The sequence below is a fragment of the Danio rerio genome, chromosome 15, assembly GCF_052040795.2.
Source record: "Danio rerio strain M-AB ecotype USA chromosome 15, GRCz13ab, whole genome shotgun sequence".
Classification (NCBI taxonomy): Eukaryota; Metazoa; Chordata; class Actinopteri; order Cypriniformes; family Danionidae; genus Danio; species Danio rerio.
This window is the reverse complement of record NC_141035.1, coordinates 16,317,705-16,329,809: the sequence shown is the minus strand read 5'-3', so window position 1 is coordinate 16,329,809 and position 12,105 is coordinate 16,317,705. Positions and strand designations below refer to the sequence as shown.

General features: G+C 35.8%; 1 long non-coding RNA gene across 2 annotated transcripts; it reads left to right on the top strand.

Annotated features, from left to right (window-relative positions):
- Positions 1-2,234: 2,234 nt before the first annotated feature.
- On the top strand, positions 2,235-6,742 carry LOC147840545 (uncharacterized). 2 transcript variants are annotated; one of them, XR_015508859.1, is made up of 6 exons: positions 2,235-2,281; positions 2,602-2,707; positions 3,677-3,759; positions 5,614-5,699; positions 6,060-6,102; positions 6,200-6,742. It is a non-coding gene; the product is annotated as an uncharacterized LOC147840545 (long non-coding RNA). The 2 variants fall into 2 exon arrangements; XR_015508858.1 differs by having other exon boundaries at positions 3,671-3,759.
- Positions 6,743-12,105: the final 5,363 nt, after the last annotated feature.

The window sequence follows — 12,105 nt, the reverse complement described above, 5'->3', positions numbered from 1 at the left end:
TGAAGTTAATTAGATGATGGTGTTTTGTTACATGATATGAATCATAAACTGAAGTGATATAGCTGATAGAGTTCTGCAAATTAAATATGAATCAGAACTGAAATGAATTAGCTGATTGAATCTTGTGACTTTGATATGAATCAGAACCTGAAGTGGATTAGCTGATGCCATTTTGGAAATTCAACATGAATCTGAATCTAAAATGAATTACCGGTAGCTGATAGTGTTCTGTGACTCTAATGTAAATCAGAATCAGAAACTAAAATGAATCACATTCTGCAAATATAATTTGAATCAAAAACTGAAGTGAATCAACTGATATTCTGTGACTAATATGAGTCAGAAAATAAAGTGAGTTGATGTTGGTCTGTCGTTCTGATATGCATCATAAACAAACTTATATAGCTAAAAGCTTAAGTTCAACATCATTCAGAATCTGAAGTGAATTAGCTGACAGCATTCTGGAAATTTAATTTGAATCAGAAACTGAAGTTAGCTGATAGCATTCTGCTACTCTAATACGAATCAGAATCAGAAACTGAATAGAATTAGTTAATGGTGTTCTTTGACTCTAATATGAAAAAAATGAATTGAATTAACTGATAGTGTTCTGCAAATTTCATTTGAATCCGAATCTGAAGTGAATTAGCTGATGGTGTTCTGTGGCTCTAACATGAATCAGAAACTGAAGTGAATCAATTGATGGCGTTCCGCATGTGTGCTGTGTGAATGTCTTTGTGACTTTTATATGAATCAGAAACTGAAGTGAATTAGCTGATGGTGTTCTGTGGCTCTAACATGAATCAGAAACTGAAGTGAATTAGCTGATGGTGTTCTGTGGCTCTAACATGAATCAGAAACTGAAGTGAATTAGCTGATGGCGTTCCGCATGTGTGCTGTGTGAATGTCTTTGTGACTTTTATATGAATCAGAAACTGAAGTGAATTAGCTGATGACGTTGTGCATGTGTGCTGTGGGAATGTTTGTTGTTAGAGCTCACAGACGAGCGTGGTATGATGATGAAGGCTGGGTGCAGAATCTGTCATTGCAGAGCGAGCTCCTCATCCACCATCTGTCAGCCTCACTTCTGCTCTCTGAGCTCAAACAACCACACAACCACCAACAGCTGATGTGGATAGCGCACACTTAACTGTCTTTAGTGGAAGGTGAGGTTGGTTGTAATGCTCATGATAGGATGATGCTTTATTTCTTGGTATTTCCTGGATCTTAAGGATTGAAAATAATTTAGAAATTGACTTATTTTTATCGATCATGGATGTTATTAAATGATGGACATGTTACATATAAGCTATAGAATGATAGTATAAAAAGTAATATATGTTGATGAAATGCTAATAGTCAAATATATGTAGTAATTAGTCATAAAAAACGATAAATACTGATACATAAATAAATAAATAAATAAATAAATAAATGTAACCGTACAATATTAGCTCACTGTGACACACTATGCAATTCAAGTGCTGCAGTTTAAGCAAATAACAACAATTGTCCAACATTTTTTAATAAAGCACAGACATGCATTCTATTAATACACTACCTGACAAAAGTCTTGTTGTTGATCCCAATTGTAAGAGCAACAAATAATAACTTGACTTCTGGTTGATCATTTGGAAAAGTGGCAGAAGGTAAATTTGTCTGATGAATCATTTGTTAAACTGCATCCCAATCATCCCAAATACTGCTGAAAACTTATCGAAACCCACATGGACCCATGATTCACAAAGAAATCAGTCAAGTTTGGTGAAGGAAAAATCATGGTTTGGGGTTGTGTTTAGTGTGAGGGCATGCGAGAGATCTGCAGAATGGATGGCAACAACAACAACCTCAGGTATCAAGACATTTGAGCTGCCCAATTCATTACAAACCACAGAAGAGGGCAAAGTCTTCAAGATGCTCTAGGATTGGCCTTTTTTTTTTTTTTTGGTAAAATAAGTGTAATCTAGTGGCCTTCATGTTTCATATAAGCCAAGTCTGATACTAAATGATCTAGAAGAACTAGACTTGGATACACAGCAAATTCATCAGAGTTAAATTCTCGGTGTTGAAGCATTTCAGAGTAAAGTGTTGACGTTAAAGAGTTAGATTTTGATAAATGAATATAATAAGAGTTAAAATTGATTTTATTCAGTGCGAAATCAAGGAGTTATCTTTTCAACACTTGGTGGTGTTATTTCCAACATCCGGGAATTCATGCAGCCCCAGTCACTGAAGAATTTTCCAGACGCCATTTTCCATCTGAGGTTTAGAACAGCAACTGGTGAGTCAAACTACCTAAATGTTGGTATTTTACTGACTTTCTTTAAGGAAATACAGTTGTAAACATATTGTTAAGTTAATAACTTTAGAATGGAGTGACAATTTTAAACTTCTGCGGTTCATTCATGGTCGTTTGTGTATCTAGCATAACTGCATTACTATTGACTTCTTTTCAAGAATGTTTTTATATATGCTCATGCATACATAGTGCATAAAAACATCAAATGTACATGTTCAACACATTTCTGTCACGCTTTATGCCGTTTTGTGCGTTGTTACCCATCTGTAAAATAAAATCGACACTTCTCCTTTAATTCGAAGCAAACTAGCGAGGGAATCCCCGGAGCGCCTAGCCTACTCTGCCCGGATGCTAACGGCAACACAGGACGGTTTCCATAAGCTCTGGAGAGTTTCTAAAACATATCTGGTGAGTAAATGAACATATGCTTACTTGTAAAAGGCTTCCTGACTAAAACATATGATTGTTTGTTATTCATGTACGTTAATTTGGTTATTTTAAACACAGCGGCCCTTTTAAACTGGTTGATTCGTGGCCGTCCATATACCGTTAGTCCTTAGACTCGTGTGATAGCGTACGCTTGAATTATATTAAGTGTTGACGACCATTAAAGTCGGAATGTTAACATTAATGTCTTTAAATGACCGCGTTTGCACTTTCTCAGACATTTGACGTTACAGAAGTCTCTCGGAAGTTGCGGGACTAACGTTAACGTTATCCCGCAAATGCACAGAGACTCCCAGATGCCCAAGTAGATGCCCGCAAATGAATGATAATCTCCTGGAAATCGCGCGTCTCCCGCCCGGTCATTAAACACTTTGCACACCCCTCTCCACCGCATCCCTCCCAGCTCTTCAGGTACGTCGCGCGCAAGTCACCCCCACCGCTCTTTAGGTACGTCGCGCGCAACCCATCTCATTGCTCTTCAGGTTCTCATCTCTACCGCTACCTCCCGCAAATCAACTCTGTATCCCCCGAAAAGGACTTTTCCCAACTCGGGATGTCTGACGTTAGTAAGTTAGGCTATTTCTGTAGTCAGGAACATCTTAGTCAAGCTTTTTCTCCCGCATGATATTGTGCTTAAAACTATAGGCTAAACTTAGCATGTACTGTACACAACATTTCCTTTTTATTAAAGACAATTTAGTGAGTTGTAAACAGCCACCTGTCTGTAAAATTAATCAACTGATTCATATTTGAGCAGCCTAATGATGATACAGGTTTGATTTGTAGATTTATTATCAATAATCAACATCTGAATCAAAAGATATCTGAAAAAGTGTGAGGTATACTTTGTGATGTTTATCTCTCTTTTTTATCTGAAGGTTATGCATATGTGTTTGATACTAATGTGTTGTTGTTTTTTAACAGCCACAGTTCTCTATACAATAACACAAGACCCTGTGACGGTGGCTGATTAGAGACGGATGGTGTATTTCCAGAGTTGGTGAAATGAGTTGGTAAAGTTCTGTATTTGTTTCACAATAAGCTAAGAGGGTATTAGAGCAGTGGTTCCCAACCTGGGGTCCGCGCCCCCCTAAGGGGGGCGCCAGAGTTCACAAGGGGGGCGCGGGAGAGGATAAGTGTTGAGGTAGAAAAAGGCATAGAAATGCTCCACTATTATATAGGGCTGTACAATTAATCCAAAATCTGATTTCGATTTCAAACAATTATAAAAAAGCATTAATCAAGATAAACGATTATATGCATCATATACCGCCCCCTTTCCAGTTGTACACGTGTTGCGAAAGACCGCGTGCGTATGTGTGTGTGCAACACGCACACGCAGTCAGAAGCATGCGGCCGGTCAGCATTCGCACATTGACGAGCAGAGGAGCGCAGAAATCTAAAGTCATCTTAACATGAGCGCTTTAATGGTCAAATAGGTGTCAAAACGCGGTGTTTAGTGATTATTTACATTAACCCTTATTTGTGTAATAAACAAACGAGTTGAGGTTTAAAAGACGTGAAAGAGAAACCATTAAAGAGACAGCGAGAAATATTCTGTAGGCTGCCGCCTACTTTTATTATCATTAATCAAACATAACGAGAAAATGTTTCTTTGCTCTTGACTGAAGGATTTTTGTAGCTAAAGTGTTTTTCTTACAGTGGAGATGCTTAAAGCACAGTTTGTTTTATATTTTTATTCTATTGTATTTATTTCTCTTTTCTTTGCAGGGTGGAAAATAACTGTATATATACACTTGACGTCAGAATTATTAGCCCTCCTGAATATTAGCAACCCCTTTCCTGCCCAATTTCTGTTTAATGGAAAGAAGTTTTTTTTAAACTTATTTCTGAACATAATAGTTTTGATATCTCATTTCTAATTACTGATTTCTTTTATCTTTGCTATGATGACAGCACATAATATTTTACTAGATGTTTTTTCAAAATACAACCATTCAAATTAAAGTGCAATTCAAAGGCTTAATTAGAGTAATTAGGCAAGTCATTGTAGAACAGTAGTTTCTTCTGCAGACAATCAAAAATATATATTGCTTAAGGGGGCTAATAATATTGATCTTAAAATAGGTTTCAAAATATTTAAACCTGCTTTTATTCTAGCTAAAATAAAACAAATAAGCCTAGAAGAAAAAAAAATATTAGAGGAAATACTGTTAAATTTCTTGTTCTGTTAAACATAATTTGGGAAATATTTATTAAAAAAAAAATTCTCAGCAGCGCTAATAATTTTGACTTTAACTGATAATCGTTTTGAATAATTGTGATTACAATTATGACCAAAGTAATTGTGATTATGATTTTTCCCAAAATCAGCCCTACTATTATATATGTATTTTTAAGTACCAAAAAAAAAAATCAAAACACATGCTTAAAATTCCAACATAATAGTAAAAATAATTTAAATAAATAACTTTAAATAATTTTTTACATTTTGCTCACTTGCGCAATGTGCTTGTGTAGCTTCTCGTAAAGGCAAAATCAAAACAAAAAAGGCAGAGAAACGTCAATGCAATGATTCTTCAGAGGTGAAGAAAAAGATTAGACAGTATGACAAAGCCTATCTAAATACACATAAACACACACATACAGTAAATATATATATATATATATATATACGGTACATATGTGTGTGCGTGCATGTGTATTTATATGGTGGGGGGGCTCCAATGTTTGTATATGTTCATGGGGGGGCCCCAGAGAAAAAGGTTGGGAACCACTGTATTAGAGCATTAGAGAATAACAAATGACATGAAGGTGATAAGTTTTGTATTGTGGGTGAACTGTTACTTAAATAATGTTTTGCTTTGCTTTGCACTTTTCCTCTTTTGCTTATCCTAATATTTTAGATTATATTTGGACCTGAAACATCTGCTAGACTCCAGGGAAGGTGGCGTCAATACTGGACCTGAAAGGGCCTAACAAGTTGAATCTGGTAAAGAAACACGCACGCACACACACACACACACACACACACACACACACACACACACACACACACACACACACACACACACACACACACACGCACGCACACGCTTACAGAAAACTGTAAGTTTATGAATATTTTTTACACTGTGGCCAATATTTTGGGGAAGTCAGCATCACTAAATGATATAAAAGATTTTAAGCTCCTCTAAATTTTGCTCCAAGTGTTGTGTTAAATTGAGGATTCTGGACAGACAGCTGCCTGTTTTTCCAGTTCTAGTCATAGTGGTTAACCTAATTGTTTTTGGAGATCCAACAGTGATGTGTGTGTTTTTTCTACTTTTCTATATCCTGTCACCTCATCCAGCTGGGAGAGTCAAGTTGTGGATCATCATGTAGATTTTCAAAAGGTGAGTTTAGATTTCTTGAATGTTTTATTTACTTTAAATGTTCTTTTAAATATATCATAGAATTTGATTGCAATTTGTTTTCAAACATTTTTCTTAGTCATGCTGGAGTCTTGAAGAGTTCTTAGATGAGCATCACCCTATATCTGTGCATCAGGAACCACCAGACGAGCGATCAGCAGCTGCTACATCGTCATGGATAAAAAGGTCATCCTGTGGCTGGGAAGCACTTCATTCACAGGACATGCTTGATGAGATTTCCTAGCTCCAGTTTGTTTTCACACACGTTTACAGCATTTGTACCTTCATTTAAACTGCTGTGTTTGATATGGAGGACCAAGGAAACACCAGAAGTGAAAGATTTGCACGCCTAGTTGTTTAAAATGTAATTTCAGAAGAAAACTATGCGTTCAGAAGAAAACTATGAGTGACGCTATATTGAACTTTCAAATGGCTCTGATGAAACATCAAGTTTGGACCAAAGGACTGAAACAGCCTTTTTGAGCACTGGTCATACATATTTTGTTGATACTGTCTGTACTAATAAAACATTTAAAGCATATTTGACATTGTTGCATTTTAAAAACTGAATGAATTGTTGAAGTGGTGAATGTTTTCAAATAAAATGTTTTTTATTTTGTAATTTACAGTCTATTTGACCTTTTTACCATATTTACACTCAAGAGAGTTGAATAAAATAACAATATATTACACCAGGCGGTGTTAAATATAGTTACATATTTTAACTCTGCCCAGAATTAAAATTAACCCTTACTTCGGTGTCAATGTGCCAACCCTTTTGAAAGTGTTGATTTAACTCTGTTTTGAGTGGACCCCATGGGACACTTTCAAAGGGCTGAAATTAACACCCATAGAGTTGTTTTGGGTCCCCATATTTTGCTGTGTATAGGCAACAATACTTCTTTCAGGTAGCATAGACTCATTAAATATGTTAATAGTAATATACAGTTAGTATAGTATTGAATTGTAATTTACAAACATAGAGTGTTTCCTTTTTTATAATAAAAAAATATAATAACAAAAATATTTGTATACAAATATTAAAATTAAAAATATGTATATTTTACAATTATTCATTTCATTATTAAATTAAAACAATTAAATCAAATACAACTATATTATTGTTATTAATAGTAATAATAATATTAAATGAGTAATTATGCATACTTTTGCACAGTTTAATAATTTTATGTCCGTAACGTTTCATATTATTATTATTATTATTATTATTATTATTATTATTATTATTATTATTATTATCATCATTATTATTATTATTATTATTATCATTACTTTTTATAAATGCCTTTAACAAAAACATCAGTGGACAGTGTCAAATCTACGTGTTCGTCTATGTTAATGTCCTGAGAGAACTTCCTGTTTTGACCATGAAACAAAGAGCATTAGTAGAGGATGTACTGAAGTCTAGCCTGTTCTGCAATCGCAAAATTTTCTTCAGTCCAGTTTTACAAATTCAGAGCAGAAAAATCCCAAGCGTTGAGAAACTTTTGGAGAGATTCCAGTAACAATGTCAAAACATCCATAAGTCAAATCTCCTTCCCTGAGGGGTAGAGATTATGGTCGCTCAGAAAAGAAGTGGAAAAGCTTTCTGAATCTAAGAACATTGCATATTTGAAGAGATGTAGAAAACATAAATAAGTACTTTGAAAGCAGATGCGTAAGCACGATAGTCTTTTGGACGTCACTCTTGCTCCTAGAAATGTGCGAGTGTTATCTTTGCTTCATCCTGCCTGTCAACATTCCTCACTCGCTGATAAAACGAAGACCCTCCCGGCCAACTCCTTTAAAGGAAAACTATGTGCTTAATGAAGGAAACATACCTAACCATTATGAGGCCAGATGTTAAACGTGCTTGAACATGAGTGCATGCACTTTTCTGTCAGGTGCAGGTGAAAAATGCAGTTTATGTTTTATAGTTATCATCATTTAAACCTGATTACTCTTATGAAGCAAAACATTTTATGAAATGGGATATGTATTTTTAAAATTGACTGCATGCAATATAAAGCATGTATGTATGGCTACAAATTGATACAAATATAGCAGCAATGCAAACAAAAAAAAAAACATTAGTTTTATACATTAGTTTTATGAACATTTAATTAATTCATTATTTAATTAATTGATGAGATCATATATAGTTTGTATAAAGCTAATTACATTCACAAACTTTTAGGTCACTTTACTGTTTGAATAGTTGCATTATATAAGACAATATGTATGGTTTGTACATAAGACAGTTTATACATTAAAATGTGATTATATTAATGTATATATTGTAGTATATATATATATATATATATATATATATATATATATATATATATATATATATATATATATATATGGAGAGATTCTATAATAATATATATTTTAATATATATTTTAATAATAATATATATTTTCTTTCTTAATTAAACTTAACTGCTTTTGTACCCCTTACTCATTTTGTGGTTCAGTAACTGAGTTCAATACAGAACCACAAAATGAGTAAGGGGTACAAAAGCAGTTAAGTTTAATTAAGAAAGAAAACAGAGCATAATAAACTAGAGGCTGAACACTGAACTGAAGAAACCCAAGGCCTAAGTACAAGAAGAGATAAAACTACAGATATGTGATTGAACTAATGAGTAACTTACACAACTAAGTAGCTGCAATAGAAACAGAAGAAACTAGGTCAGATCACTGTCAGGAACGAGGAAACATTTGACCTTAAGGCGTGTTCTCATGTTATAGAAAATACTAAAAGGAGGACTTACAAAGGGGAGGACCAAGTCTGTGTGAGAAACTATGGGGGAGAAGATGGAGGAAGTAGTCAGGGATGAGATAGTACTATGAGGACCCAAATAGGGTAAATCCAGCCAGAATAGGAGGCTCATAGCTGAGTTGAATATAAAAACGAAGATAAAAATGGTTCCAATGGGCTGGGTGAAGGCAGTGTGACCGAGGACCATTAGGGAGTGCAGTTTCAGAGGGTTGAAGTGGAGTCCACAGATAGTAGGCCTGAGTTGGAGCCAGGGCATTATTGTTCAAGAATAAAGCTGGGGACTGAAAAATACTAAATCCATGTGACATATGGATGAGTGAAAAGTGAGGAACTTGTGCGATCCGGTGGAAGCAGAGAAGACTGCCTTAACGGAAGAAGAACTGAAGTGTGGGTAGAACCAGCAGAGACACAGGAGATTAAAGAATGGGTAGATGGGCAGAACAAGTGAAGACCCAAAAGATTCAGGACTGGGTGGATGGATAGAACACTTGAAGACAGGAGATTTAGTATTGGGTGGATGCAAGAATCAATGAAGACACTGCCGATACAGTACAGGGTGGATGGGCAGAACCACTGAAGACACAGAAGATTCAGGTCTGGTTGGATGGAAGAATCAGTTGAGACACTGAAGATTTAGTACTGGGTGTATAGGCAGAACCAGTCAAGGCACAGAAGATTCAGGGCTGGTTGGATGGAAGAATTAGTTAAGACACTGAAGATATAGTACTAAGTATTTAGGCAGAACCAGTCAAGGCACAGAAGATTCATGGCTAGCAGGATGGAAGAATTAGTTGAGACACAAGAGATACAGTATGGGTGGATGAGGAGAAACAGTGAAGACACAGGTGATTCAGAAATGGTTGAATGGAAGGATCAGTTGAGACACAATCTATCCAGGACTAGGTGGTTGGGCAGAACCATTAAAGACACAAGAGATACAGGACTGGGTGGATGGAAGAACCAATGAAGACACAGTAGATTCAAGACTGGGTGGATGGAAGAACTGGCGAAGACAGTAGATTTAGGACTGGGTGGATAGAAAAATCCTGTGTGGAGACACAGGAGATACAGTTTCAAGACAAATCGCCAAATAACAGAGAAGTGGACTTGTTGGAATCTAAGAAATTGTGGACCTTGGCAGAACCTAGAGAGCCAAGCAGGAGCATAAGTGTGTGTGTGTGTGTGTGTATGTGTGTGTGTGTGTTTGTGATGATGTAGAGTCTAGGACTTGGGCCTAAAGTGGAGCCAGAACATCATCTTGCCAAGATGGAGCTAGGGACCAGAATATATCTCTTCCACGCCACATAGTGGTGTACATGGAGCTTGAAGATCCAGTGGTTCTAGGACAGATGGACTGGCTGGCTTTGGCAGAGAAGGAGATGGAGGCAGGGTAGAACCAGTGTAGACACAGAAGATTCATGAGTGGTAAATAGGAAGAATCAGTGGAAAAAATGTGACACTTGGGGCAGGCAGACCTAGCACAGACATGAGAATGTATTATTTTATCCTCAAATTGTCTATGCAAAGGGGTTTGCAGTTTCAGCACACAAAAGTGAGAGAGAATGAGGTAACAAAAAATCACTCCAGTTGGTTGCTGTTTTCTTTCTTGAGTGTCGTCTCACTGGTCACACTGATGCCAGGAAATATCTTGAGCTTTGGGTGTTCCCTAAAAATATTTGGTCAACCACAGATTATACAAAACCATTGCGTTTTTTTCATGCTGCACGTTCCTAGTAGAGAAGCAATTTGACATAAGTTTGTAGGTGTCTTTCACAGAAAAATGACACTTTGATGAACAAAATAAGCTTTGTTACGCAAGACCTGATGGCTCATTTCCCAAATGTTATAACATCTTCCTCTTTCACAAAATAGACGTAAGACTATCTTTGTTTTGCTGTCATTGGTGATTCTCCACATTTTCTCTCTGTTCCTGACACACTTATTTTTGACTATAATCCAAAAATTTATGCTAAACCAAGGACACAAAAAACATTAAATGACATTTTATAATGTTTAAAAACAATTAGATCATTTGCTATGAATGTTATGTTTTATTTTGGGGAGAAAAAGATAATTGAGACATAATAAAACACATCTGAAACTTCTCATCATTGTGACGTCAATGCCATACTATGATTATTTATCATATTTGTAATTTTAGTTCTTATTAGTGTGACTTTTATGTCATAATTAACATATTTTCGTAATTGTGACAAGAATCTGACTGTGACTATTTTTAAAAATGTTGCTTAACATGACAACGTGTTGCAAGTTTTTCCCCCTTATTGCATTTCTTTATATTGTCATGCTAATTTAAAACAATATTACTTAATATCTCATTTTGAAATGTTTTTCTCGTAATTCTTAAATACTTTAAAAGTTATGCAATTTCTCAGTGTTTGTAATTGATACTTTTTTTTTTAAATGTAATAACAACTTTATACCCAGCCAACACTGAGCCCCACATGGGTTATATCTGGACAGCATGGGTTCCATATGGGCATGGACTAAAAAGCTCACAATTTCTGTGGATCCTATGTGTTTTACAACGCGGGTCCCATATAGCTTTGAAAATATGGGATCTGTGTGGGCATGGGCTGAAAATGGACAATCTTAGTGGGTCCCAGGAAAGTTTTACAATGTGGGTCCCATATAGCTTTAAAAATATGGGACATTTATGAGATCTATGTAGGCATTAGGCTGAAAATAGGCAATTTTTGTGAGTCCCATGTGAGTTTCACAATGTGGGTCCCATATAGATTTGGAAATATGGGACCTTAATGCGATTTGTGTGGGCATGGGCTGAAAATGTAAAATTTTTGTGGGTCCCATGAAAGTTTCACAATGTGGGTCCCATATAACTTTGAAAATATGGGACCTTTATGGCATCTATGTAGGCATGGGCTGAAAATAGGCATTTTTTTGTTAGACCTATGTGAGTTTCACAAAGTGGGTCCTATATTGCTTTGGAAATATCGGACATGGGATCTTTGTGGCCATGGGCTGAAAATGGGCAAATTATGTGGGTCCTTTGTAAGTTTCACAATGTGGGTCCCAATTAGCTTTGAACATATGAGACCTTTATGAGATTTGTGTGGGCATGGGCTAAAAATGAATATTTTGATATAGGTCCCATATAAGTTTCACAATGTGGGTCCCATTTAGCTTAGAACATACGGGGCTTTTATGGGATCTGT